General features: G+C 32.7%; 1 long non-coding RNA gene across 1 annotated transcript; it reads left to right on the forward strand.

Moving 5' to 3' along the window:
• Positions 1–3,117: 3,117 nt before the first annotated feature.
• LOC143059059 (uncharacterized) lies at positions 3,118–6,014 on the forward strand. Its single transcript, XR_012973367.1, has 3 exons — positions 3,118–3,210; positions 4,774–4,867; positions 5,739–6,014. It is a non-coding gene; the product is annotated as an uncharacterized LOC143059059 (long non-coding RNA).
• Positions 6,015–6,238: the final 224 nt, after the last annotated feature.

Raw genomic sequence — 6,238 nt, forward strand, 5'->3', positions numbered from 1 at the left:
GTAATTTACGAAGAAAAAGATAGCGAATTGTGTCCAGTTGCTTCTTACACTTTTTATTTAGGGAAATTGAACCATAAATGTGATGTACTTTTTCAGCGTCCGCGACCAAATTACCACACAGCAGATGAGACATGGTCTGAGAACAAACCACTTGGAAAAAATACTTTAGGGGCATTAATGGCAAAAATCTCAAATTGTGCTGGTTTATCAAAAGTATATACCAATCACTCCATCCGATCAACATCTATAACAACTCTGAGTGAAAGTGGTTTTGAGGACAGAAAAATTAAAACTGTATCTAAGCACAAGTCACTACAAAGTATTGAAAGTTATTCAAGTGACTCTTCACTACCACAAAAGAAAAAGATGTCAAAAGCTCTTGCGTCATCATTATACAATATTACAACAGAGATACATGTACCGTCTACTGAGAATAATGCAATAAGCAGTGTCAATAACATTAATCCTTCGACAGGAAATGCTGTTGCCATTAGAGCACCAACGACTGTTGCAGCAGTACCACACACTGTTCAAAACACTAATGCAACTAGTACATGTATGCAACTTGATGATATTGATTTTCTCGATGACAGTTTTATCAGTGACTCTGCAGACTTTGATCAAGAACTGAAAGAAATTAGTTCCTCTCAAAACAATGTGCAAAACAATTTCTCAAGAAAAGAGTTCATGAGCAACAGGAATGATCATAGCATTAATATTCAAAATGTGTCCCGTGGAGTCTTTACTTTCTATGTTTCAAAAGATTAAATTTATACATGTACTATGTGGATTTTTTCCAGTTGAACATTTTCCTGTTTTCATTTTATATTGCAGTTGTTGTTGAATTGTTAACCATATGTTTTTGTTACTCATAAAGTTATAGAACATTTTATTTTGTATTTCATATACTGAAAATTGCACTCAAATGAATGGCACTGACTTATAGTCATTTAAAACTATGAACGGTCTTCACTCTTTCCTATATAAATACATATACTTGAGGTTACTTTGAATTTATGAATTCTTTTAAAAACATGGTTTCTCAATGAAATAAACATGATAGTTCTTGAATAACTGGTCATTATCGTGATATATGGACAGCCCGTAGGACAGTGGTATTGACTGCGACAGCGATAATGACCTCGCCTTTGGCTCAGAACTATTATATAAATAATAATAATAACAATGATACTGATAATGATGAATATTCAATAATATGCAAGTTGTCTTTAAACCACGAAAATTAGTATCCACGAAAATGAATGAATTCACAGTATATAGAACGATGAAAACAAAAATGGATTTTCTTTTAGTGTGTGCGCATGTTCTTTTTTTACTTTTCTCTATTAGAAATGGTCGAGGGAACCAGGTTAAAAAGCCTACAATTGAGTTAAAATGTTGACAAAAGTTAGGTGTATTTAGTTTAAAACGAAATCCACATAGCTTTATTTAATAATTGAATCAGAGGTTAGTTTTAACAAGGTGTATAGTGTGACAAACTTTGTAAATACAAGAAAGTACGTCAATGTGGGTGTATGCAGATAATACCTTATTAAGTATAAACACGTTATGGATCCGGACTGATAAGTAGATCGATAACCATTATTGAAAGCAAACAACTGCTAGATTAAATAGCGGTAAGTTTTGAAAATGAATAGGACCTCAGCCATACATAAATACACAGGAATATGACTATAAACACACTAAGCAGCAAATTTTGATTTAAAATATGAAACTTTGAATACGCATGATACTTTGAAGCAAATTAAATTAAAAAAAACGTTATAGCCCCAAAGATACATGGTCAGTTATACATTACTTTTTAGAAATGTAGTTATTATAAAGATCAAATATTTTCCTCTTTTTTTGTAAAGCATGCACATAACAACAGGCTTGTAACATTTATTTTTTTCATGTTCTATTTCTCTAAATATAAAATCTACCTATAAAAACAATATTTGAAATCATCATTTTCTGCCATAATTGCATTAGTAATGAACACTATTAGTGTAATGTGAAGAATAACAAAAGATGTGGTTTTATTTTGATTACAATGATGAAATATTTTTGTCAAATTTACTCCTTTTACTTATGCATACATATTTCGTCTAAAATTTGTTAACATCAATTGCCAGATTGATAATTTCAATTGTTTAGCCTAAATAAATGTTTTTTTTTCTACCTATTTGTTGGTGTTACCTTAGCTAGTCACCACTTTAAATTAATCATGTATATCTATTATATAGCAATTTTTTTAAAAAATAACTGTTTGCAGAACTATGTATTATTTTTGATAATAATGATGTTTTTGTCCCAGGCTGATAACCCTGGCCTCACAACTTTTTGAAACTTTTGGTCCTCGGCGATCTTCAACTTTGTAGTTGTTATGGCTTTCAAACTGTTTACATCTGAAAATAGTTTTGTGTAGACGTAGCGCGCGTCGGCGTATACAAATATTTTTTAACCTGTTACTGTTGATGGCTATTATTCGTTTGTTTCTTTGTCCTATATTTTCTCCCATTTATCTGTTTATTTATTGTAACCCTGTCGTGTAATGTTGTCATTTAACTGTTATTATTAACACTGTCTTTAAAGCGGGAGGTTTGGCATGCCACAAAACCAGGTTCACCCACCATTTTTTTCATAAAATGCCCTGTATCAAGTCAGGAAAATGGCCATTGTTACATTAAATTGTGTTTCTGTGTGTGTTACATTTCGGTGTTGTGTCTCTGTTGTGTCGTAGTTCTCTTATATTTGATACGTTTCCCTCAGTTTTAGTTTGTAACCCGGATTTGTTTTTTCTCTATGGATTATGAATTTTGAACAGTGGTATACTACTGTTGCCTTAACTTATCTGTATTTGGCAAAACGTTTAGGAATTTTTTATCCTCAATGCTCTTCAACTTCATATTTTATTTGGCCTTTTTAACATTTTTGTATTCGAGCGTCACTGATGAGTCTTTTGTAATCAAAACGTGCGTACGGTCTAAATATCAAATTTCAATCCTGGTATCTATGAAGAGTTTATATACATTTAAACGCACATATTGTAATAAGAGATATAAATTATGAATTTACATGATATGAACTTATAAATCTTTCAAATCTTTTTATTTATGTTAAACAGTGAGCTGCGAAGAACCATATGAGAAGATAGGGAAAGGCTGTTATTCTATCAACGATGACAACGTATCTGGTGATGCAGCATTTGTATGTGTTACTTAGATAGAAAACTTTTTAGAAAAAGAATACAGGAACACAAGGCTATATATAAAAAAAAAGATCTGGTATAATTGCCAATGAGACAACTCTCCACAAGAGATCAGATGACACAGAAATTAACAGCTGTAGGTCACCGTACGACCTTCAACATTTATCAACGTCCAGGCGCCAAAATGACAAATGATTATATTACCTTAACTGTATTTGGCCCTCAATGCACTTAAACTTCGAAATTTTTCACTTTGGTAGATTCGAGTGTCATTGATGAGCCTTTTTTTTAGACAAAACGCACGCCGAACATAATAAATTTTAATTCTTGTGTTCATGATGAAATTGTTTGATATGGGATACTGAAAATAAGAAGGCAATCACACAAAAGCTAAACAATATTACATATGCTAGCTTTTTTCACGTGAGTTTGGCGGGTTGCCAAATATAATGTGATTTTCCCATGAAATATAACAATTTTAAAATCTTTGATTTTTCAATGGTTTACTATGAATTGGTTTACTATATGTTTTGTTTATGCTTTCATTTTTTTTTCATCTGACTGTCACTGGTCTTGTTTGGACGGAACGTGCGTCTGGCGTATTAAGTTTTAAACCTAGTACCTTTTGTTAGCTATTATTCGTGTCCTACATGTTCTCCCATTTATTTGTATTGTGGTCTTGTCATGTAGTGTGTCATTTTAATGTTATATATCACATTGATTTTAAAGTAAGAGGTTTGGCATGCCCCAAAAACCGGGTTCAACCCACTTTTTTTTTCTTGTCCTGTACCAAGTCAGGAATTTTTCTCAATCGAATAATGAATTTCAAACAGCTGTATACTACTGTTACTTTATTAATTATATTTGTTTTCCTTTTATAGTTATCAAAGGTACCAGTATATTTTAGTACGCCAGACGCGCGTTTCGTCTACATAAGACTCATCAGTGACGCTCATATCGAAATATTTATCAAACCAAACAAGTACAAAGTTGAAGAGCATTGAGGATCCAAAAGTCCAAAAAGTTGTGCCAAATACGGCTAAGGTTATCTATGCCTGGGATAAGAAAATCCTTAGTTTTTCGTAAAATTCAAAGTTTTGTAAACAGGAAATTTATAAAAATGACCACATTATTGATATTCATGTCAATACCGAAATGTTGACTACTGGGCTGATGATACCCTCGGGGACGAAACGTCCACCAGCAGTGTCATCGACCCAGTGGTGTAAATAGTTATCAAAGGTACCAAGATTATAATTTAGTACGCCAGACGCGCGTATGCCTGTTTGTTTTGCTCTCACATTGGAGTAAATATAACGGAATTACATCAGATTGTCATACAAGTGAGAATTTTAGCAAACAAGGAAACCCGGTTTATTCCACCATTTTTTAAAGAAGGAAATGTATGTACAAAATCGGAAATATGACAGTTGTTTACCATTCGTTTCATATGTTTGAGCTATTGATACATGTATTGTTCGTTAATAAATGAATTTCCGTTTTGTTTTGAGGGTGTTTTTTTATTATTATCTTTTATTTTGCTTATCATGCTTATATCACAGGCGAGCTGTACAGACCCCGGTGCATACCTTGCTAATTTTGAAACGCTTGAAGAAGCCATGATCATGAAATTGTTCCTTCAGAAGAAGAATTCAGGTAACGGTTTCGAAATATTTGCCGAAATGTTTGTTTATTAAGAAACCAATAATTATCAGATGTAGACTATACCGTCTTCGTGGTCTTCTTGAAAAAGATCAAGAATATTTGCAGACCTTAACTAAACACATGTGCAACCATTGAGGAGCTAGTCAAAGTAATAACTAAAGCAGCTCAAGAAATCAGACTTCGTACTCTATTTGGCTATTTTATACTTTTTTGGATTCGAGCGTCACTGATGAGTCTTTTGTAGACGAATCGCGCGTCTGGCGTATATACAGAATTTAATCCTGGTATATATGATGAGTTTATTCTGAACTATGATGATAAAGATATAATTGTGGAATTACAATGATTTTCAAAATCTTATGACAAAATAATAAATGTCCGAATTGTTATCTCAGTTCTCCACCAGACGTAGCAACTCAGCTAAACATTACGTTCTAGATTATCCACACTAAAAAAAAATACCTGCACGTAAAAGCTTACTTAATTTTGGTTTTCTTTTTATTGTTTTGTGTTACCAAATTTCAAAACGTATATGCAAATTTACATAATACATTAGACAATAAAGCCAGGTTATAAATATAGTTTGGCACATAGTCAACAGGTTTTTGTTTTTTTACAGCGACTTTTTGATGGGTAATCATAAAAGGACGATAACTGATGAAATCATCAAGTGTTATGATATTCTTAACAAATAATACTTCATTTTAGTAGATGTATTTTCTAAAATATCTTTAAAGTGTAATTTTGCTACATCGATCTCTTTCAAACGCTTCGATTGGTTGACCAAGCGATAATAAGATTGTAACAAATTTCAGAGGGGCATTGCAAATTCATGATGATGAAAAAGATGTTTTCAATACAGGTGTACACTACTATGTTGGTGGACGTAACGTTAATAGAATCCTACAACATGGCGATTGGAGATGGATTAAACATGGTAGAGCAACAAAGATGATGTATAATACCTTTGCCTTTAATCAGGGACCCGGAGGAAAACCTGACAATGAAAAGGACTGCATATTCTTTTATGCGATAGATACAAGTTCCATGATCAAGGATGTGACAATGGACGTTACCTTGGAGGTTATATTTGTGACATTTGACATGTGTTATATCCATTGGATTTCATAAACCGAAATAGGTTTTTCTTTTTCTTTCTTCCAAAAGTGGGAAGATGCTGGACGAACATGATATAAAAAAGTAGCAAAAGGAGTTTTGACTTGGATAACAAGTTGCTTCATGGGGCATTCAAACCACATCTTCTTATTTCTACATTAGAACACGCAAGACGAAGTTTTACTATTTTTGCTTACTCTTCCTTAATTGCGATATCCTGTTGGCTCTTTTTTTATGCAGTGTCTA

The sequence above is a fragment of the Mytilus galloprovincialis genome, chromosome 14 (assembly GCF_965363235.1).
Source record: "Mytilus galloprovincialis chromosome 14, xbMytGall1.hap1.1, whole genome shotgun sequence".
In the NCBI taxonomy this organism is placed as follows: domain Eukaryota; kingdom Metazoa; phylum Mollusca; class Bivalvia; order Mytilida; family Mytilidae; genus Mytilus; species Mytilus galloprovincialis.